The sequence below is a fragment of the Lacerta agilis genome, chromosome 12, assembly GCF_009819535.1.
Source record: "Lacerta agilis isolate rLacAgi1 chromosome 12, rLacAgi1.pri, whole genome shotgun sequence".
In the NCBI taxonomy this organism is placed as follows: Eukaryota; Metazoa; Chordata; class Lepidosauria; order Squamata; family Lacertidae; genus Lacerta; species Lacerta agilis.
The window spans coordinates 50,297,981-50,321,542 of record NC_046323.1 but is presented as its reverse complement, the minus strand read 5'-3'; the positions used below and the strand labels follow the sequence as shown (position 1 = coordinate 50,321,542).

Genomic DNA, 23,562 nt, shown 5'->3' with positions numbered 1-23,562 from the left:
CCCGTTGTTCGGTCCCTGCTCCTGCCAACCTAGCAGTTTGAAAGCACATCAAAGTGCAAGTAGATAAATAGGTACCACTCTGGCGGGAAGGTAAACAGCATTCCCTTGCACTGCTCTGGTTCGCCAGAAGCGGCTTAGTTATGCTGGCCACATGACCCGGAAGCTGTACGCCGGCTCCCTCGGCATATAAAGCGAGATGAGCTCTGCAACCCTAGAGTCGTCTGCGACTGGACCTAATGGTCAGGGGTCCTTTTACCTTACTAAACTGGGGAAATGCACAACAGTCGTATAGAACTACAAAAACACTTGTGAATTTGATCACTCTGCCATTAGGGTTCACTATTAACTATCAAGTTGTATAAAACACTTTGCCTAAAATGAAGAAAGCAGTACCAAATGCTCCCCTGTAATAAAACAATAAAACAAAGCAAATAGCACAATGTCTTCCCCCCCCCTTTATGTTTACTTCAAAAATAATCAAACTTGTCTCATTAAAACGTAGCTTTCAACATTTCTGGTAAGTTATAATCATACATACATAAAAAGGGGGGGAGGGGGGGATAACCCAAACAATTACTGCACTTCATCCTCTGGGCATGAGTGCCAGGTTAGTCGTTCTTCATAAAAAGCAGTTACAATCTGACGGCATTTAACATCTGCTTCTTTGGCGAGCACCAGGTCTGCTTCATCAGAATCTTTTCATTTCATAAGAAACATAAGTTCCCCACTACTGTCTGTGGCTCCAATTATTCACTCAGGATCAAGACCTCTTGCAAATCCTCTGGGTTTATCAACAGAATCTCTTTTTTTCTTTGATTTGCTGTCATCAGACTCACTATCTGAAAGAGATTTTCTCTTGGCGCCCTCTGTTTTTTCTTTACCAGCTTTCTGGGAACTCAGAAAAGCTTCTATTAACTTTGGACAGTCCAAGTTTTCTTCTGGTTCCCATGTGTTATCGGCACCAGTAAATCCTTTCCATTTCAAGAAGTACTCAACCTTGCCATTAACTACACGCCTGTCCAGGACTTTCTCCACAACAAATTCTTCAGCTTCTGTTTCTTCAACTTTTTCGCCTTTGCCGTTCTGCTTTTCCCCCATTTTATGCAATGTAGATTTATCGGTGGCCATTTTTATTGCAGACTTGCTGAGCTTTTATTCCAATGGTGTGCACAGCGGCGCTAGGCTCTGTGACGGATTGGCCCCAGGGCGGAGGAGTTATTACATCCCGGCTCAGAAGGAGTTAATCCACCTTCATCTTGACGGACAGTTCATCCTTTGGAGGCGGGGCGATCCCCGGTTTAAAAGGAGGGAACGGCTGTTTTGGCAGTTGAGAAGAGGGAGGGTGTGTGTGGAGACAGGGAAGAAGAAGGGTGTGGGGCCAGGATAGTGGTGATTAGGCTAGGATAGGATGAAGATCAGTCGGTTATACCAAAAGAGTTTATACTTTAGATGTAACTAAGCTGATGAACTATTGAAGTACTTGAAACATGATGTTCTGAAATAAATAAAGACTTGTTTTTGTTGAGCCAATTGAAAAGAGGCATTTATTTGGTCCAGCGATATATGGATGCTCATGAGGAGGTGAACTCAGGGAAAAGACAAAACTGACCTGCAGGGTGATAGTTTGTGTCTTGGAGTTTCCCTCAGGAGGGGCAAAAGGGCAGAAACCTCAGTAAGGCTACACAGTTGCTAAAAGGGTTTAGCTAACTGACGCAGTGGGGGGAATCTAATGAGACAGAGACCCGGAACTGATAGAGCTGAGAGGTATCCTTAACCCAGGAGCCCAGAGCAAAATATATATGTATATAACAGGCCACGACAGCTGGACAAGAGAACCCCGTTACTAAGTTGTCCCTAGTTATAATAAAAGGGGATTATCCACACAGACGGACCTCAAGGCATCGAGGTGGGGGTGGATAGAAAAAGTGACCCCGAACACCTCAGAAATAATACACTTAGTAACAGAGGGGTAGTTGGCAGGGAGGTTTGTCGCAGGCTCCCTCGAAGTCTCCCCTCCAGATGTCTTGAGACTACAATTCCCATCATTCCTGACCACTGGTCCTGCTAGCTAGGGATCATGGGAGTTGTAGGCCAAAAATATCCGGAGGGCCGAGGTTGAGGAAGCCTGTCAAAGAGAGTTGACAGCTTTTGTAATGTGTTTTTTATTCATTCATAAGTACAAGTTTAGCTGTCGGATTCCAAGCACTATTGCATGTCAGCTATGAAATGGCAAACGCCTAACACCATTGCATGTTGTCTGCTAAAATCTTAAAACACTGCTGCATGCTGCCAATTGTCCAGTACTATCTAGTCAGCTATCAAGAAGAGTCAAACAGCAAATGCTGACATTACGAGAATGCCTGCATTCAAGACCAACAGCAAGGTATATGCTAGTGCTATTTACTTCTGCTCTGTTCTTGGCTAGTGTCAGAGTCACAAAGAAAATGGAAGCCCGGGTATTGAAATGCTCCAGGAGTAGTTCCCAAATATCAGTGCGGGTTTGCAAAATGGAATTCATTAGCTCATTCCCCCAGCACAGTTCATGATTCAAGCCCAGATAGCCTGCGGTGCTGTAATGCATATTGGAGGGAAATGATTATTTCCTTGCCAAATAAAGTCCATCTGCTGCCTTGGCAGGCACCAGAATGCCGAAAGTATTGATTCTGACAGCGTTGTCCTGATTTTTATCTTCTCAAAAATGGCCCAGTTTCCTTCCTTGCTGCTCTGATGTTTGAAAGCTGGAAATAAAGTACTGAAGTGGGAAGCGACAAAATCTCGCTTGGAGTCGTAGGGCTGGTGTGTGTGTGTGTCTGTGTCTGTAGGAGTGTAGGAGAAATCTGGTTTGAACATTTTTATGTGAGCCTAATTCACAATTCCTAAAACAAACATGCGAACCGAAAACACAACTCTCCTTCAAATGATCACGTCTCCTCGTTTTGTGATGCAGTTCTGCAACCAAAAAATGTGTACAAAATTGCAAATGTTAAGAAAAAGTGGGCTAAAAGAAATGCATACTCTAGTGAACATTGTTTGTACAAGTGTGTATATTAGATGCAAACTGAATGAAAATGTGTATGTTGCTCATGCATTTTCCTGAAGACTTTTTATTTATTTTAAAAATAGCAGACTGATGTGAAAATGTTGCTACCTGGACCTAAGCTTGGAAAAAAACAAAACTGATCCACTCACCCATCCTTAGTTCTCTGCCATGGATTCCCTGACTGCCATTGGGAGGAGACTCTGTGATTCCCATCTGTAAAATGGGAACAGCTTGAAATCCATTTGCCACGGCTGTTGGAATAAATGAGACAGCTCTGAGTACTCCCACCCGCAAATTAAAGGACAATTAGCATTGATTTAGATCAAATGAATGCTTTTTGCTGAAACATTGTCCTAAACGTTTGCCTTTGTTTCTACTGCATGTATCTGTGCGTGGAAACTGGGGCAAAGGAGATGCTGAAAAGTTAGGCTTTATTTTTTTAAAATAATGAAAAATAATCATAAAGCAACTAGCTTTCCTTCAAAAGGGAGACTAATTGAACCCAAGGATAGTCAGAGATGGATCTATTTCACGAGGTATTTTCCAAGTCCTATACCCCTCAATGTTGAGACGCGGGTGGCACTGTGGGATAAACCACAGAGCCTAGGGCTTGCCGATTGGAAGGTCGGCAGTTCGAATCCCTGTTACGGGGTGAGCTCCCGTTGCTCAGTCCCTGCTCCTGCCAACCTAGCAGTTCGAAAGCACGTCAAAGTGCAAGTAGATAAATAGGAACTGCTCCGGCGGGAAGGTAAACAGCGTTTCTGTGTGCTGCTCTGGTTCGCCAGAAGTACGCCGGCTCCCTCGGCCAGTAAAGCGAGATGAGCAATGCAACCCCAGAGTTGTCCATGACTGGACCTAATGGTCAGGGGTCCCTTTACCTTTATACCCCTTAATACAGGTGACAATCTTCCTTTCAGGCTGAGAGAGCCGGTGTTTGTCCACAGACAGCTTTCCGGGTCATGCGACCAGCATGACTAAACCGCTTCTGGCGCAATGGGACACTGTGACGGAAACCAGAGCGCACGGAAACACCGTTTACCTTCCTGCTGCTGCAGTACCTATTTATCTACTCGCACTGGTGTGCTTTCGAAATGCTAGGTTGGCAGGAGCTGGGACAGAGCAACGGGAGCTCACCCCGTCGTGGGGATTCGAACCGTCGACCTTCCAATCGGCAAGCCCAAGAGGCTCAGTGGTTTAGTAAGGTCAGGTGAAAAGAACTTACCTGAAGGGAGCAGTTTATGTATTGGCCAGCATGTGGCGCCAAGCGAAAACGGAATGAGGTTACCAGAGGGGACCATGTTTAGATTATGTTTCCTCTGCAGAGACCTGAGAATTGGATAGGACTCCTCTTATGCGTTTTCTGCAGGTATGGCAATTTTTTAAAAGGAAAAACATTTTCCAACAGGACCGCACATCTGAGGGGGAGTACAATGGGATGGGAGGGCAGGGAGAGAGAGCCAGGATTAATAGCATTCAGCTAAGTGGAACTAATTGAGATGAAAGATGAACAAAACTAGTCAGCTCCTGACCTAATTATCAGGCAGATGGAAAGCAGCAGGAGATAAGCAGAGCGAGTGAGAGCACTTATGGATATTGGAAAATAGCAAGGGTTCGAAAGAGATAAAGGGAAAGGAGACCTCACTTGCTTAAAACCTTTGCTGCTCATGGTACCAGTACAGTTTAAATAAAATGTGCTACTTTGTACTGAGTCCAGTGGTTCATCTAGCTCTGTTCTGGGCACCACAGTTCAAGAAGGATACTGACAAGCTGGAACGTGTTCAGAGGAGGACAACCAAAATGGTCAAAGGACTGGAAACAATGCCTTATGAGGAACGGCTGAGGGAGCTGGGTATGTTTAGCCTGGAGAAGAGAAGGTTAAGGGGTGATATGATAGCCATGTTCAAATATATCAAAGGATGTCATATAGAGGAAGAAGAAGAAGAAGAAGAAGAGTTTGGATTTGATATCCCGCTTTTCACTACCCGAAGGAGTCTCAAAGCGGCTAACATTCTCCTGTCCCTTCCTCCCCCACAACAAACACTCTGTGAGGTGAGTGGGGCTGAGAGACTTCAGAGAAGTGTGACTAGCCCAAGGTCACCCAGCAGCTGCATGTGGAGGAGCGGAGACGCGAACCCGGTTCACCAGATTACAAGTCTACCGCTCTTAACCACTACACCACACTGGCTCTCAGGGAGGAGGGAGAAAGGTTGTTTTCTGCTGCTCCAGAGAAGCGGACACGGAGCAATGGATTCAAACTACCAGAAAGTAGATTCCACCTAAACATTAGGAAGAACTTCCTGACAGTAAGAGCTGTTTGACAGTGGAATTTGCTGCCAAGGAGTGTGGTGGAGTCTCCTTCTTTGGAGGTCTTTAAGCGGAGGCTTGACAGCCATCTGTCAGGAATGCTTTGATGGTGTTTCCTGCTTGGCAGGGGGTTGAACTGGATGGCCCTTGTGGTCTCTTCCAACTCTAGGATTCTATGATTCTATGATTCTTGCTTTTTATTATGTGTGCCACCTTGAGATCTTGTGAAGGAGGATGGTATTTAATTTTAACTTAATAAATAAATAAAACACACACACATACCCAAACTCCCAAGGTGTATGGCATCAGCTGATGAAGAGGAGGAGTTTGGATTTGATATCCCGCTTTTCACTACCCGAAGGAGTCTCAAAGCGGCTAACATTCTCCTTTCTCTTCCTCCCCCACAACAAACACTCTGTGAGGTGAGTGGGGCTGAGAGACTTCAAAGAAGTGTGACTAGCCCAAGGTCACCCAGCAGCTGCATGTGGAGGAGCGGGGAAGCGAACCCGGTTCACCAGATTACGAGTCTACCGCTCTTAACCACTACACCACACTGGCTCTCAGTGTCCATCACCAATCCAGGTCGACATCTGCAGCACTGGGTGTGACTGACAGTGGCTCTCCAGGATTTTGGATCAAGGTTTCTCCTAACTGTATCTGGAGCTGCCTGGGGTTGAATCTGGGACCATCTGCATGCAAAGAGATGTTCTGCCAGTTTGCTAAGGCCTTTGCTTTCATAGGAACACAGGAAGCTGCCTTTCATTGAACCAGACCGTTGCTCTATCTAGCTCACTATTGTCTATGTGGGATGTAATTGACTGAGAGCAGTCAAGTACAACATTCCTTGTAATGCTAGAGAAGACATGCGAGGGAATGTTTGGTCCAGCCAGTCGAAAACTTCTTGTTCCTGTTCCTCCTGGCTGGGGCACCCTTCCTTTTGCATGTGATAGAAACTGGGCATGACCTAACCTGTCCAGGTAACAAAAGGACAAGTCATGCAGCACCTCTCTCTCTCTTTTTGACTTCCTTCTTCATTTGACCAGCTTTTAGCTAGGACTGCCCTGCTGGCTCTCAGCTAGCAGAGGCGCTGGGATTATTCCCCCATATGGGGTAGATCCACATGCACATATTCCTAACTAAGTCTGCCTTCAGGGATCCAACTGTGGACTGATGTAAGTAAACTTCTTTTTATTGACTTTAAATAAGATTGTGGCGTCTTTATTCTTTTTAAGAGGGATTCAAGGGAACTTACCAGGAACGTACAATTCAATCTGAGACAGACTGAATTGTATAATAGTGAGAAGCTCCCACGAGCCTGCAACCAGCTATCTGCTGTGCTGTGTAAAAGGGGGAATGTAAACTCTGCTAAGTAAAGGAACTTGCTAGCGCAAGTTAGGAAGGATATTAATAAACAATATATCCTCTCCTGCCACCCTGAACATTCCCACACTCTACACTGAATGGCAGTGTTGATGCCTGTTCTGTAGCGGCTCTCGAGGAGTCTCCCAAGCTTCTCCTTGAGGACCAGGAGGCAAGGGATTCAGGTTGGGGATTTCTCCCACTCCTACCTGGAGATTCCAAGAATTGGACCTGGGGCCTTCTGCATGCAGAGCAGGTGTTCTGCAACTGAGGGGAGCTAGCTTTAGTTCCTTTCCCCACATCTGAAGCACGTCTGCTGAAAGCTAGTTCTGGAGCACCTGTCATGCGGCAGCAGGTGGCAGGCATGAATTTGGCTGCCAAAGGTTTGTTACTAAGGGGGCTATCCAAGTTAAAAGATGGGAATTGCTCATCCTGCAACTATAATTCCGCAGCCGGGAAATCCAGCTCTGCTTTGGAGGAACTAAACAATCAGGGCTGGATCTCATGGCTACCACTAGCCATATCTCGTGAGTCAGTCTAATCAAGATCCTCCGATTCAGTTTGGTACATCATGAGAAAAGGCAGCCACCTGAGCAGGTACATTAGTGGTGGTAGCTCTGACCGAGAGGCAGATGGACCGACAGAGGCAGAGGTGGAGCAGAGCAGACCCGACCCTGATGGCTGCAGAGAAAATCACTGGCAGAGTGTGAAAGGCGACAAAAAGCAAACTTTGTGAGTTTCTGGTCCATGCTCTCTCCCAGCTCTGGAGGCTGTGATACAGTTCCTTGCCAAGGGCATGTGGGAGCCTAAGTATGCCTCTGTGGACAAGATAGTCTTTTATGTATCCTGGTCCCAATCGGAATAGGTTTTGTACACGAGCACCTTGTGCTTAACCCAGTAGATAATTGGCAGCCTGTGTGTTATTCAGCCACCCTGAAACATTCAAAGCAGAGGAACTAACCTGAATCAACAGCTTTCTTTCAAAGTGAGGGGAGGGTGGCCTTTTGACAAGTGGTACCCAAATTTTGCACATCACTTGGGAAGACAGGCGAACTAATACCAGTGTACTGGAAGAAGCAAAGATCACCAGTGTCGAAGCTATGGTTCTTCAACATCAACTTCGTTGGACTGGTCATGTTGTGCGGATGCCTGATGATCGTCTTCCAAAGCAAGTCCTCTACTCCAAACTTAAAAATGGAAAGCATAATGCTGGTGGTCAACAAAAGAGGTTTAAAGACTGTCTCAAGGCAAATCTTTAAAAAATGTAGTATAAACACCAACAATTGGGAAACGTGAGCGCTCCAATTGGAGAACAACCTTTACCAAAGGTGTCATGGGCTTTGAAGACTGAAAGATACTCGGAGTCCAGTGTGATTTTCATGCTCTTTATTCAGCTCATAGTAGTGAGGAATGTAGTTCCCCCAAAACGTTTGCTTTATATACACTATTTACACAATGGGCCCCACGTGATTGGCTAATTCCGGGATACTCCTGTATGCCAATCAGAGTGCGGATTCACTTCCACCTGGAGCTGGATTGGGTGGCTCCTGCAGACCAATCAGACTGTTGCAATCTCAATCCTATTGTTCTGGGACCAATCAGACTGCTGCAATCTCAATCCTATTGTTCTGGGACCAGTCAGACTGCTGCAATCTCAATCCTATTGTTCTAGGACCAATCAGACTGCTGCAGTTTGGATCCTATTCAACTCAGTACATAACAAAGACACTCAGGATGCAAGGGAGAAACGTCCTAAGAGGAAGGCATGCTTGGCAAATACACATCATGATCAACTCCTGCCCGGAAACCAATGTCCCCACTGTGGAAGGACGTATGGATCCAGAATTGGCCTCCACAGTCACTTACGGACTCACTGTTAAAACTGTGTTTATGGAAGACAATCTTACTTGGCTACAAGTGATCGCTGAAGAAGAAGACCCAAATGCCCCTTGTTGATGCCTGTTCTGTAGCGGCTCTCGAGGAGTCTCCCAAGCCTCTCCTTGAGGACCAGGAGGCACCTTAATTGTGCCTTTTGATGCTGAGGTATGAACTTCACGGCTGCGCCTGCAAAATTGGCCAAGGGAAATTGGTACCTAGAGTAAAGGGTGGAGGAAAGGAGAGCCTTTTGTCAGACTAATGAGAGAAGTGGCCTCAGTGTTTCGCTGCTCCAAGCTGATAAGTGCCCACTTGGAATAGCTTCCCCTGTGAAGTGGGCTCCTCTTTTGTGTCTTAAAAGAAAGGAACTCTGGGGAAATCCTCTGTGATAAAGCAGAGGCAGTTGTGCTGCGATGAAGACGCAGAGAAAGCAGTTCAGATGGAGAGACAGAAAGAGACGGAAATCATTCTCCTTTCTCCGGGAGGGTCCTTTGTGATTCGAGGACCCTACTCCTGCATGTCAGGAATAAAACACAACGACACATAGATTTTAGGTTAAATGGAGATTAAAAGGCCACAACTTTATTGGTTACAGCATGTGAGTGGTATTGGCTTAGGCATTGGGTTGAACAGACTATAGTTGACTCCCCCCGCAGAGCGTGGAGTCACTCAAGGGTTTACCGCCCAGGAGGCGGAGCCTGTTGATGCAAGATACAACTGGAAGCTCCACCCCCTGAAGTCACCGAAGGTCGTGCCATGGCCCCTAGCCACCAACAGGGCATTGGACAGGATCCACGACCTCCGGATTCCTTTACGGAATACCCAAAATTTAGGAGGGTTAGGCGATGGCCCGAACCTTGCCCTCCAACACCACACTAAACCCAATGCCTAACCGCCAATCTAACAAAGTTGTGACAGTTTGCTACGAGGTAGGCGAAAAACCAATGAGGCCGTGCTAATTTGCCACATTGGACAAAAACTCCTACCAGGCCCCTTGAAAAGACAAGGCGACCAACCGAAGTCCATAGCAATGTCCTAACCAAAAAACAACCTAAGGGAGGGTGGGCGGGTGATCCGGCGCAGGAACGAAGCGGAATGGCGGATGGGGGCCGCCGCGGCTGCTAAGGTACAGCCTAAACCCCGCCCCCAAGCCAGCCCTATTGGCTGACTGCTAGGGGCGGGGCGCGGCAGCGGGGCAGGTAAGGCTGGGGGCGAAACGCCCCCGCGCAGGTGCAGGAGCCGGCTCCCGTTCACAACCCCTCCCCTCGCTGAGGAGGAAAGGCTTTATCACTGCAGAACAATTGCTCTTCCCCAATCTGTCACTGCGGTCCTGGGCAGCACTTAACCCATCCCCATATCCCCATTGCAATCCTGCAAGCACTTATCCCTGTGTCAAAGGTTTATTCTACACCAAGGGCCCCTCCAGACTGGTGCTTTGTGTATGTGTGGGTAGAAGCATTCTGTAACCTGTCATTGGCGCAAAAATAGTGTGCTAGCGGTGAATCTGTGCTCACACATCGGGGAAACACCGGGGAATGACTAATAAAGCAGGACTGGAGCCACATTGGCAGTGTACATTTAAAGCACTACAATACTACTTTAAACAGTCACGGCTTCCCCCAAAGGATTCTGGGAGCTGTAGTTTGTTATGGGTGCTGAGAGTTTTTAGGAGGACCCTATTCCCCTCTGAAGGGACGCGGGTGGCGCTGTGGTCTAAACCACTGAGCCTAGGGCTTGCTGATCAGAAGGTCGATGGTTCGAATCCCCGCGATGGGGTGAACTCCCGTTGCTTGGTCCCAGCTCCTGCCCACCTAGCAGTTCGAAAGCAAGTCAAGTGCAAGTAGATAAATAGGTACCGCTTCAGCGGGAAGATAAACGGCGTTTCCATGCGCTGCTCAGGTTCGCCAGAAGCGGCTTAGTCATGCTGGCCACATGACCTGGAAGCTGTACGTCGTCTCCCTCGGCCAGTAAAGCGAGATGAGCACCGCAACCCCAGAGTCGTTCATGACTGGACCTAAGGTCAGTGGTCCCTTTACCTTTATTCCCCCCCCAGAGCTACAATCCCTCTCCACAGCGAACTCTAATGGAGTAGGGTGGTTAGGGGCTGGCAGGATTTTAACTCAGTACCCCAGTTAAATCTCTCCCCCCACCATAATGCTTGCCTCAAGAGTTCTGCTTTTTAACCTAACAGGTGTGTGGGGGCGGTGCCTATTTCTTTTGCTGATGTTTCAAGGTGCCACACTTTGTACTTACACTGAGCCATAATCATCACAATTATAACAAATAAAGGCTTGACATATCTCGCTTTGCATGTCATGAGTCTATCTCATATATTAGTTTCACCTTTTAAGTTGAATTACTGAAAAAAAAACCGAGCCTTTCCGCGATATTCGAGTTTCACCTGTATAGCAAATGGAATCCTATTGGCTTCCTGTGTATGTTACGGTGCTGAATGCAGACGCCAAGTCCTGCAAGGTAGCTAATGAGGCTGACATCTCATAAGAAGGTTTCAGCGCCTCCTGTACACTTTAATAATTCACCACGATATGTATCATTGATGGAGCAACACTCATCCTTTAGAGTTTTGCGAGCCGTGCTATGAAACAGCTGCAAGGTGGGAAGGTAATAGGAACATGCCATCAGTTAAAGCCGGGGGCAATGCCAGCTGCAGGATTTGCCCATCGAAAGCTCTGCTTTTTTTTTTTAAACTGTGTTTTGTTTTTCTAGGGTACCGCCCAGGTAGGAGATAATAGAATCGTAGAGTTTTTTTGAGGGAAGGGGCATTGACGGTCATGCTTTTTTCTTTTCTTTTTTTTAAAAAAAGGTTTCATAGAATCATAGAATCCTAGAGTTGGAAGAGACCACAAGGGCCATCCAGTCCAACCCCCTGCCAAGCAGGAAACACCATCAAAGCATTCCTGACAGATGGCTGTCAAGCCTCCGCTTAAAGACCTCCAAAGAAGGAGACTCCACCACATTCCTTGGCAGCAGATTCCACTGTCCAACAGCTCTCACTGGCAGGAAGTTCTTTCTAATGTTTAGGTGGAATCTTCTTTCTTGTAGTTTGAATCCATTGCCCCGTGTCCGCTTCTCTGGAGCAGCAGAAAACAACCTTTCTCCCTCCTCTATATGACATCCTTTTATATATTTGAACATGGCTATCATATCACCTCTTAACCTTCTCTTCTCCAGGCTAAACATACCCAGCTCCCTAAGCCGTTCCTCATAAGGGATCGTTTCCAGGCCTTTGACCATTTTGGTTGCCCTCTTCTGGACACGTTCCAGCTTGTCAGTATCCTTCTTGAACTGTGGTGCCCAGAACTGGACACAGTATTCCAGGTGAGGTCTGACCAGAGCAGAATATAGTGGTACTATTACCTCCCTTGATCTAGACGCTATACTCCTATTGATGCAGCCCAGAATTGCACTGGCTTTTTAAGCTGCTGCATGACAACTCAATGAAAGAATACAAAAATGGAACATGAGAGAACAGCAGACAATAGGAAGAATCAAGGGACACACTCCAAAAGTAGCAGTGCAGGACAAACACCAAAGCACAAGAAATTGAGGGTAATTTAAGCATTCTAGACCTCTAGAGATACGGAATGTAATTGATATTGTAGATTATCGCTATCGACATATGTAATCAAGTTCCACCAAACTGCATGCAAGATCTGCAATAATTCATTTCCTTGTAAGCCTCTTAACTGCTGTGTCATTTTCTCAGAGATAGCCATAACCTATGCGACAATGATAAATTTAAGTCCTTTCAAGTTTTCCATTTCTATACACTGGACAGTCTCATGGCAAGTAAGAAAGCAGTAAAGAGTTCCTTGCAATTCACATGCAAGTCTTCAAATAAAGACAATAGCAACAACTGAGGTGTAACTTGAACAGGTTCTCTATATGAGAGGCATTGTGGTGCAGTGGTTTAGAGTGTCAGACTAGGAACCTGGGAGAGCAGGGTTCGAATCCTCACTTGGCCAAGGAGCTCACTGGGTGACCTTGGTCCAGTCACTGCCCCTCTGCCTGACTTACCTCACAGGGTTGTTGAGGAGATTAAATGGGGAGGGGGAGAACCATGTATACTGCCTTTAGCTCCTTGGAAGAAAAGGTGGGATATAAATTCAATTAATAATAATAATAATAATAATAATAATAATAATAATAATAAATTTCATTAAACACTTTGGACCTAAACTCCCCTGCAAATGGACATTCCCACCATTTAATATTATTTAAATTCAGGGGTCAGCAAACTTTTTCAGCAGGGGGCCGGTCCACTGTCCCTCAGACCTTGTGGTGGGCCGGTCTATATATATTTTTTGTGGAAAGAATGAATTCCTATGCTCCACAAATAACACAGAGATGCGTTTTAAATAAACGCAACCCCATTCTACTCATGTAAAACACGCTGATTCCTGGACCGTCCGTGGGCTGGATGTTGTGTATTGATTCAAGGGTTATAATATCTGTATTGCTATTGTCTGTATTTACATTAGGGGAAAGTAACTGCCTTCCTGTTCCAGAAGGAACAGCTACTATTGGTTCATTCAAGTTGCTGCATTTGGATCCTCAGTCTTATTGGTTCCCACCAAAAGGCAGCTTTGTGATTGCTTGAGATTGTTCCCTCCCAAATGTATCCTTTCTAGCCAGTCTACTGTCCCTATAAATGTATCTCCCTCTCCTCAGTTCCCCAGTCTTGTTTGTCTGAATAAAAAGTGTTACATGAAGAAGCTGTTTCCTGCCTGCTATGTCAGAGCTGAAATCACTTGCTGAATCACGATCCCCATGCTACAACACTGGATTTAGAAGGCGATTGGGCTGGATCCGGCCCCCGGGTCTTAGATTGCCTACCCATGATTTAAAAGGTCCAGGAAAAAGTGGAAGGCTACTTTCACTAGTCTGTACTGGCCTTTCTAGCCGTCTTTCGTTAGCTGCTTTAATTAAGTTGCAGTTACATGCCACCCCAGTCCCCCCGAGTGGTGTGGATTCCAGGGGTTGCTGGCATACTTAACAGGGTCTGTGTTCCCTTTTGGGACAATGACATGTGGCTTATTGACACATATATGCGACCAGCATCTGGATGAAGAGAGCACAAAGCATTCACATCCCAAGAGGGTCCTGTTCCTCCTGCTGCTGCAGCCTCCGATTTCAGGAGACCCCAAACACGTATGAGCTTCCCGCTCCCAATTCTGGGATTGTCTTTTGCTAATTACCCAGAGCTCAGGGCAGGGTCCCTCCCCCATATTTCTGAAAGAGTCTTCTGCCTTGTTGATGTCTTTCTTGAAGGGTTAATGACTTTGCCTTTGTTTCATAAATGGCCCATCTCCTGGCGATTCCCTGGTCAGGAGAACAAGTCCAGCCTGTATTTTGCTATAAAGGTAAAGGTAAAGGGACCCTTGACCATTAGGTCCAGTTTTGGACGACTCTAGGGTTGCAGCGCTCATCTTGCATTATTGGCCGAGGGAGCCGGCATACAGCTTCCGGGTCATGTGGCCAGCATGACTAAGCCGCTTCTGGCGAACCAGAGCAGCGCACGGAAACACTGTTTACCTTCCTGCCAGAGCGGCACCTATTTATCTACTTGCACTTTGACGTGCTTTCGAACTGCTAGGTTGGCAGGAGCTGGGACCGAGCAACGGGAGCTCACCCCGTCGTGGAGATTCGAACCGCCGACCTTTTGATCGGCAAGCCCTAGGCTCTGTGGTTTAACCCACAGCGCCACCCATGTCCTATGTATAGCCATTGATTAAATGCCACATTTACTAGAGCCAGGAATTATGGGTTTTGCCTAAATTCCAACCCCTTTACGGAACCCAAACATTGCAGGGGAGTCTCTCAACTTAAAACATTGCAAAAAGAGAGAGGCAGAATTGGCCCCTTCATTATTATTTATTAAATTTCTATACTGCCCTTCATCCGAGGATCACAGGGCAGTTTGCGATATAAAGAGGAAGGCAAGAGCCAGAAAACAACTCAATAAAAATAAGTCTTGCCTCTTTCCCATCCTTCCTGGGCACAGCTTGCAGTGGATTAATGCATCCCAGCTCCATTGCCTGTAATCACCAACGTTTATTGCTGGCTTGATTTACGCAAAACAGGAGCCGTGTTTATAAGAGCTACCAGCAGCTGGCAATTGCGAGACCTCTGAGTGACAGTTTTAGGGGCCAGGCAGTGGAGTTTTCGCCACCATTAATTGCATGTCCTGATGACTCTGGCAGTGCACAATTTTGCAGGCATTAATGGGTGCTCTTAGGAAGAACTTGTCTCCTTGCCAGCTCCAACAGAGCAGCTGGGCCCGTCTCCTCACTGAAAGGACGCCGCCGCTCGGTTTCAACTCTGTAGAGTTATGCTCGAAACTGGCAAGAGGGTCCCTGCGCCTTGAAAGATCCTTGTAATACCGTATTGGCCTGAATATAAGCCCCCCCCCCAATTCCGACCGTGAAAAGTTAAAGTGCGGCTTAAATTCGCGACCTTACCAAAAAATGGCTTTTACGATATCGCTGCTGAAACAGACATACGGTAAAACGGAACGGGTGCAAGTGCCTGCAGAATTTTAAGGAAGCGGTTTATATTCAGACATTGTCTTTTCCCCCTTCCTGCCCCCTTTGAATTTCAAAGGTGCGGCTTATATTTGTGGGAATGTTTTGGGATGCAGGAGAGCATATATTGTTTAAGATATCCTATTCTAACTTGTGTTTACAAGTCCCAGAAATTAGCAGAGTTCTCATTCCCCCTTTTAAACACACACACAGCGGAAAGCTTGCTCAGGTTTGTTAAAACCTCTGTAATAAATGCCCTGGTATTTTCCCCATTAATCCATCTCAAAATAAGACACCACACAGTCTTCTATAAAAGCATAAAACGTTTACTCACAAGAAATCATCTGTTCACAATTGGATCCCAGACGGCAGACTTAAACTTAGTAAAAGTAACATTTACTCAGGAGACAGAACAGTTCCTTTGGATCCCAGATGGCAGACTTAAACTTAGTAAAAGGAACATTTACTCAGGAGACAGAACAGTTCCTTTGGATCCCAGATGGCAGACTTAAACTTAGTAAAAGTAACATTTACTCAGGAGACGGAACAGTTCCTTTGCATCCCAGACAGCAGACTTAAACTTAGTAAAAGTAACATTTACTCAGGAGATGGAACAGTTCCTTTGTGGTCTCTTGGCTGGAAGCCAAGAGAGCATCTCAGTGGTGCTCCTTCCTTGAGAGCGTGGTCCAAAAGAGAAAGATGGAGTCTCGCCCCTGTGGTTTTGTGTTAACCTGCCCAGGTGAGACCACACCCATCTCCAGTTACACAGAGGAAGTCCATGCCTGCCCAGGGGAAACAGCGAGTTCCGACTGGCTGGCCTAGAGTTCCCTTTCTATGTCCACTCCAGCAATGTTGTGTTTGACTGCTCCTGCGTTTTACATCCCACAATATTCAGGTGTGGCTTATATTCAGTCCAATACGGTGGTTGTTATGGAGAGTTTACAGGAAGGCAGTTAGCACTGGGCAAGCCCCAAGATGCTCACCCTGAAAACCTTGACAGGAGCTACCTCCTTGCCTGCAAATGATGTTCAGAGCATCGTTTCTTGATGCTTGTTTCTGCGAAGAGACCAACGGAAGCCAGCAAAGAGCGGTGAAAAGAGAAGAAAGCAATCACACACACAATTAAGCAGAAGCCATTGAGTTCAGTGAGACTTGCTCCCAGGTAAGGGAGCACAGGGTCTTGGTCTTCTAGTGTCTATGACATTGAAATAGCTCTTATTAACTGCCTTCTCCCAGGGCGGCACAGGTTGTTTGACATGACTCTTGCTGCTTCCCGGAGCTTCAGAGGAGGCTGAGCGAAGGGGATTGTGTTCTGACGATGATCAGACAAGGAAAGCAGGAGAGAAGGAAGGAAAGCTTCCTTTCCTGTCGCTTTGAATTGTGTTGGGCTGTGATGCCTGGAATCCCAAGGTGAGCGGAGGGCTGAAGGGAGGCTGGTGGTGTGTGCAGAATAGCTTCTGGTGAATTATTCCGACACAGCAAAAACTAAAAGGAAATAAGACCCCAATATTCTGCTTCAGAAATGCGAGCTCCCTTTCGTTGTGAGCTCTCTGCTTCCTGCTTCCAAGAATTGCAAAAGCATCACCAAAGCTACTGTAGAGAGCCAGTGTGGTGTAGTGGTTAAGAGCGGTGGACTCGTAATCTGGTGAACCGGGTTCGCTTCCCCGCTCCTCCACATGCAGCTGCTGGGTGACCTTGGGCTAGTCACACTTCTCTGAAGTCACTCAGCCCCACTCACCTCACAGAGTGTTTGTTGTGGGGGAGGAAGGGAAAGGAGAATGTGAGCCGCTTTGAGACTCCTTCGGGTAGTGAAAAGCGGGATATCAAATCCAAACTCTTCTTCTTCTTCTTAGCAGGACCGCAGCATGCCGATGATGATGGCAAAAACAACTATTACCTGTTCTGTGGGTTTCAGGGCTTAAGCCTGCCAGCTGCTGCTTTGGCAAAGGTGGGTGATGATTAGGTGAATGATGATTGTTGTTGTTAAGCCATTTAGTCGTGTCTGACTGTTCGTGACCCCATGGACCAGAGCACGCCAGATACTCCTGTCTTCCACTGCCTCCCACAGTTTGGTCAGACTCATGTTGGTAGCTTCGAGAACACTGTCCAACCATCTCGTCCTCTGTCGTCCCCTTCTCCTTGCGCCCTCCATCTTTCCCAACATCAGGGTCTTTTCCAGGGAGTCTTCTCTTCTCACGAGGTGGCCAAAGTCTTGGAGCCTCAGCTTCAGAATCTGTCCTTTCAGTGAGCACTCAGGGCTGATTTCCTTCAGAATGGAGAGGTTTGATCTTCTTGCAGTCCATGGGACTCTCAAGAGTCTCCTCCAGCATCATAATTCAAAATCATCAATTCTTCGGATGATGATTAGGAATGAGATTTGAACCAGGGGATCTCAGGGTCTCACCTGCAGTGCCACACTTGCAGTCATTAGCTGTGCTGCACACAGGGATTCTGTTACGACCTGCTGGGAAGGGTTGGGATGCCCATTTTGCATACATCAAGCTGCTGTTGTACAGCCACTTTGCTCAGCAATGGGAAGATGAGTGGAGTGACATGGTAGAAATTTACAGAATTAGGCATGGGATGTAAAATAAGTGGACAGAGAAAAGGCTTTTCTCCCACTCACATAACACTAGAAATCATGGGCATCTAATGAAGTGGCATGTTGGAAGATTCAGGACAGATAAAAGGAAACAGTTCTTCACACTTGTGAAGACGGGCTCCGGCGGTCCGAACAGACGAGACCAACAATGGGTCCAATGGTCAAGAAGGCAGTTTCTCCAGGTGCTGTAGGGGGAAGTGAGGGGCAGATGGGGCTCATACACCTGGGAAGGTAGCCCATCTAGGAGAAGGAAAATTCTCATCCTAAACCTTGCAGGATGTAGGGATCAGACTCAAGAGGACGAGATGGAAGAGGAGGATTGGTGGGGGACATTGCAGGAGAGGAGGGAGACAGGCTCGATTTACAGAAGGGCTTTGAGGAGTTTGAGGAAGGTGACAGCGCAGAGATAGACGAACAAGGGAGTTGAGACGTGTAAGAAGAAAGTGGGGGGCAATTGCGAGGGGGCAGCCATCTGACACCTTGTCACTGGAGAGTATTTCTGATCCCCCTTCTCCCAGAACTTGGTGTTCTTTAAGGGTGCAGGAACAACGGAATCAGAGACTTTTGGCTACAAGCCGCCGCTGTAAGGGGGGCTGCTGTTGCTAGGGGATGTGGGAGGAGGAGCCCAGTTTGGAGCAATGCCATGTTAAGGCTTGTTGCGTACTTTTGTCTCTCGCTATTAGGATGGAATAAAACTAATTCAAGAGGACTCTCCTTGTTTTCTATGCTTTTGCTGCAACCGGGCAGGAATAGCTTTCCTGAAGCCTTGGCAGAGCCTTGACACGGGGCATCTTTGGGAGAATAAAAGGCTAGGGAATAAACTCCAGAGTGGAGTCCCTAAGACGGTTTGGTGGCACCTTGTACGCCTCCTTCCAGCAACTCCTGCAGCCAAGTGTTGGCATCCAGAGGGAGTCGGGAGGGCAGCTGGCTAGCCCCAGCTGGGTCAGGCTGACATGCTGGCCGATTCCCCCAATCTCTGATGCAACGTAGATAGCAGCTCAGACTTCAGGAGCCCGAGCTCACTGTTTCAGCAGATCGCACTGTGCAACAAAAGTGGCACTGAGAGATTTGTGTAAGCATATTTACAAGCAGCCCCTTCATGGATCACTGCCTTGTCGTGGCGAAGTGGCTTGAATTACTCAGGGAAGCTATGGACGGGTCAAGATGGACAGGTCATAGTGGAGAGTTTGGACCAAACGTGATCCACCTGGAGGAGGAACTGGCAACCCACTCCAGTATCCCTGCCAAGAAAACTCCATGGACAAAGACAACAGGCATATAAAAGTCATGACGCTGGAAGATGAGCCCCTCAGGTCGGAAGGCGTCCAACATGCTACTGGGCAAGAGCGGAGGACAAGGACAAGTAGATTCAGAGCTGATGAAGCGGCTGGGCCAAAGCCGAAAGGACGCAACAACAACAACAACAACAACAAGACAAAGAAAACATGTCTCCTCTCCTTCGTCTCTTCAGAGAGAGAGAATCAAAAGCAAAAGCTATACACAACGGAAGTTCCCAGCAATCTCTGTGCTGGCATGTAAACAGACATGTGACATTCAAAAGCTCCATGTCTGCAACTTAAGGTGGAATGGAATGTCAACACCAAGCTGGTGCCAGACGTCTTGCTTTCCTTTCCTTTGGACCCCATCAATGAGGCTGAGAGGGTGGGCAGCCCTGGACTTCCAGACACACTGCCCAGGCTTGTGCCCCGGGGAAGTTACCTTGGTTCTGCTAAAGTAGTGGTTGGACTTTGCCCGTGGTAGCCCACTCCATTATCTCTCAAGACAGATGGCTGCCAATAACACCTGAAGTGTGAATATTAGGAGAAATGCACTGGTGAATTTTCATGACAGCTTTTTTTTTAATGTAGAGAATTGAACTTAAGACTGAAAAAAATGAGAAACAGGGAGAAATTGAAATTGACAGATGTGGCCATCCCTAATGAGAAATATTTACATTTGTCAACCCAGTGGGCAACTCGTGACTGCATTCATTTCTCTAGGAAAGGAACAGGAGGAGAAGAAACCATATTCTCTCTCTCTCTCTCTCTCTCTCTCTCTCTCTCTCTCTCTCTCTCTCTCTCTCACACACACACACACACACACACACACACCATTTCTGCATCAAAAGGCGATAAATACGGCAGCCGAAAGCGTCAGAGTGGCCATGATCGGTTACCTTAATAGGCTCTGGCTGCATCTCAAGCTTGCGGCTGCCTCGGAGTAAATCATCCATTTTGAGGTGATGCCTGGCTCTTAACGGTTATTGTTGATTTAATATCACTGGATTTCCATCGAGGAGGTCATGGAACACAACCAGAATACCAAGTGTGAGGATGGTGTTTGCAAATCTGATTCTCAGAGGGGAGTTTATTGAGGTTTTTTAATGCTGATTGTGAGCAGAATATTCATGCTAATATAACAAAATGAAATATTGCCACCTCTGACACCAACGGTGTACAGTCTCGTAGGAGGTCGAGATGTAGTCTTTATTTATAAAGACTGCCTGTGCACCCCAGGCTGTGATTTATTTGCCTGTTTCCTTTGGATTTATAACAATATTTGGAATGTCAAAGATCTTTTGTCAAAGATTAGTTGGTTTATTTAAAAAAAAAGGCCTTCCTCAACAAGATGCTATAAGTTTTTCAGGGGACCTTTGAAGGGTGTTTTATGTCAAGGGATGTTGTCACACAGAGACAACATAATATTTTCCTTTCTTCTTCCTCCCCTTTGTTTTAGCTAAGATAAACCTGCTGAAAAAGAAAGAAAATTGGTCCACCTGCCAAGAAGAAAGATGCTTTTGACTGGATATTTCTTTCCTTAAACCAAAAAAAAAAAAAAAGCACCGCTTTGAACGGAACAAGATTTTATGGGAGGTGCGTGGCTGCTACAGAAAGCAGCATGGGCACATACAGGTATAAACAGGTCTGCCTCCCCCCCCCTTAGGCAAAGTGAGCAAGAAACATAGTTGAAGGCTGCAGCCCCTAAGCCCCCGCCCCCACATTCCCCTCTGTTGGAGGGCTGAGCTGACCCACCTCTAACCAAATGACTACCTCAGGCACAGCGGAGAACGTTAACCCATCATCAGTGCAGAGAAAAGTTAGATTCCTTCCAACTCTATAATTCTGTGATTCTATAATTCTATGATTCTATATGTGGAGGCAAATAGCTCGCAGTCCTCCAGAGAAGTGGGTCTGAGACCTACCCCCCCAGATTAAATCGAGAGAGAGAGAGAGAGAGAGAGAGAGAGAGAGAGAGACCTGCCATTCCAAAAACACCTTTACCCAATTTACAACTCTCATCCTTAGTTCTAAACTCCCTTCCTTCTCTCTGCCTTCCTTCCTTCCTTCTCTCTCTCTCTCTCTCTGTCTCTCTCTCTCTCCTTCCTTCCTTCCTTCCTTGATTCTCTATCTCACTCCCCCTCTCCTTCCTTCCTTCCTTCCTTCCTTCCTTCCTTCCTTCCTTCCTTCCTTCCTTCCTTGATTCTCTATCTCACCCCCCCTCTCCTTCCTTCCTTCCTTCCTTCCTTCCTTCCTTCCTTCCTTCCTTCCTTCCTTGATTCTCTATCTCACTCCCACTCTCCTTCCTTCCTTCCTTCCTTCCTTCCTTCCTTCCTTCCTTCCTTCCTTGATTCTCTATCTCACTCCCCCTCTCCTTCCTTCCTTCCTTCCTTCCTTCCTTCCTTCCTTCCTTCCTTCCTTGATTCTCTATCTCACCCCCCCTCTCCTTCCTTCCTTCCTTCCTTCCTTCCTTCCTTCCTTCCTTCCTTCCTTCCTTCCTTCCTTCCTTGATTCTCTATCTCACTCCCCCTCTCCTTCCTTCCTTCCTTCCTTCCTTCCTTCCTTCCTTCCTTCCTTCCTTCCTTCCTTCCTTCCTTCCTTGATTCTCTATCTCACTCCCCCTCTCCTTCCTTCCTTCCTTCCTTCCTTCCTTCCTTCCTTCCTTCCTTCCTTCCTTGATTCTCTATCTCACTCCCACTCTCCTTCCTTCCTTCCTTCCTTCCTTCCTTCCTTCCTTCCTTCCTTCCTTCCTTCCTTCCTTGATTCTCTATCTCACTCCCCCTCTCTGCCCATCTCTCTCCTTCCTTCCTTCCTTCCTTCCTTCCTTCCTTCCTTCCTTCCTTCCTTCCTTCCTTCCTTCCTTCCCTCCCCCTCCCTCCCCCCTTTCTCTCCCTCTCACCTCCCAGCCTCTTTCATTCTTTTTCACCCCCCCTCACTTTCAAACATTCACATCCCAGCCACCTCCCCCTTGCCTGCAGTTATACAACCCTTTGGCTCTTCCATTGACATGGCTGCAGGCAGAAGCACCCAGGTTATATTTCTGCTGCTGATTCACTGGGCCTATGACCCACTTAAGGGCACGTATTCCAAAAACCTCTCTCTATGCTTGTAAGTGGGAGATGCCCAGGGCTTTGAGCTGACTGCATCTCCCTCTATTAGCTGATTCCTGATGAAGAGGTTTCTACGGGTGAAGGGAGCTTGTCGTGCCGCCCGTGTTTATCTCACCTTGCCGCCGCCAAATCAGTTTGGCCTGCAATTAAATGCAGACTTTCCACCCCTCGCTTTAATTTGAGGAAGAAACCCTGGCAAGCTTGTCATAGCAAATGACAGCAACGTCTTCTAATTAAACTCCCCTGTCAGTTGTGGATTGATGAATGCAACATCACTGCACTGCGACGGAGAAAAGAAGCAAGGATAAAATATAGCCTTTAGCATTTATTTGGCCCATTAGTGGATCAAACCCATCACTTTAGGAATCCTTCAAAGACAGGATAGTGCTAGAATTGACCCTATGTTGCAGATGGTGGTGTAATGACATGCCAAATGCTCAGGCTCCCCGGTGTGGTCTATGAAGATATATTTTTTTTTTAAACAAATTTTATTAGCATTTTCGTAATATAACACAAACCCAACCCCACACCTACAAATACAAAAACAAATACAAATACACATAATGTCAGGATTCTTCTTCTTATTTGTATATCTTACAAAAAAAAATTTCTACTTCTGAATCTTGACGTTTGACTTCCCCCGCCTTTTCACCTTCGGTTTTAAATCAATATACTATTTCCTTAACAACTTTTCTCTATAAAATTTTTTTTTTAACTTTACTTAAAAATAACACAATTATCTTGACCTTTTTATTATAACCTAAATCTTAACCATATATTCTTAAACCTAAACTTATTTCTTCTATCCTTTATCATGCTGCTTTTGACTTAAGATTCAATATCTCCTTACTTATTTAAAATAAACTTATAATTAACAGACTTCACACTCCGATTTCGGATACCATGACAGACCATTTGGATTATACATTTAATACTTCAACCCACTCCCCCTCTGTCCATTGTCTTTCTCTGTCTTTCACCAGAACCGGATCTCCAATTCTCTTCTTCTAAATGTCCACAGATCCAGGCAGCATTCACAACAAACCTAGCATCGAGCTTCAGGGTGTTCATCACTTCCTTTCTGGGCTCCTCCGTACCTTTGTACCATACTTCTTCTTCTTGTAGAAATCTTAATTCCATGTCCCTTGCCCCCAAGCTGCCACCTTGGAGTCTGGATATTATAAATTTTCCCGTTCCAGGGCTGCCACCCCCAGAAATCGGTTCCTTTTCCCGGAGTTGCCCAGCCATTTCGAACCATCCTTCAAGCACCACTCCCAGCTCTTTGCCAAGGTTTGATTCCATTGTATAAAACTTTTGAAAAGCCTCCTCTGTGGAAAGTGAGTCCTTTTTATTTATAATTCCACTCAAAACTTGCAGTTTCCGATTAAGCAGTTCCAGCTTCAAGACAGTGAGCATTTCCTCATCCTTTAAACCAGAGTTCGATACCAGT

The 23,562-nt window shown here is 46.5% G+C and overlaps 1 pseudogene; it reads right to left on the bottom strand.

The window, feature by feature from the left end:
• Positions 1-468: 468 nt before the first annotated feature.
• On the bottom strand, positions 469-1,181 carry LOC117056008 (annotated as a pseudogene).
• Positions 1,182-23,562: the final 22,381 nt, after the last annotated feature.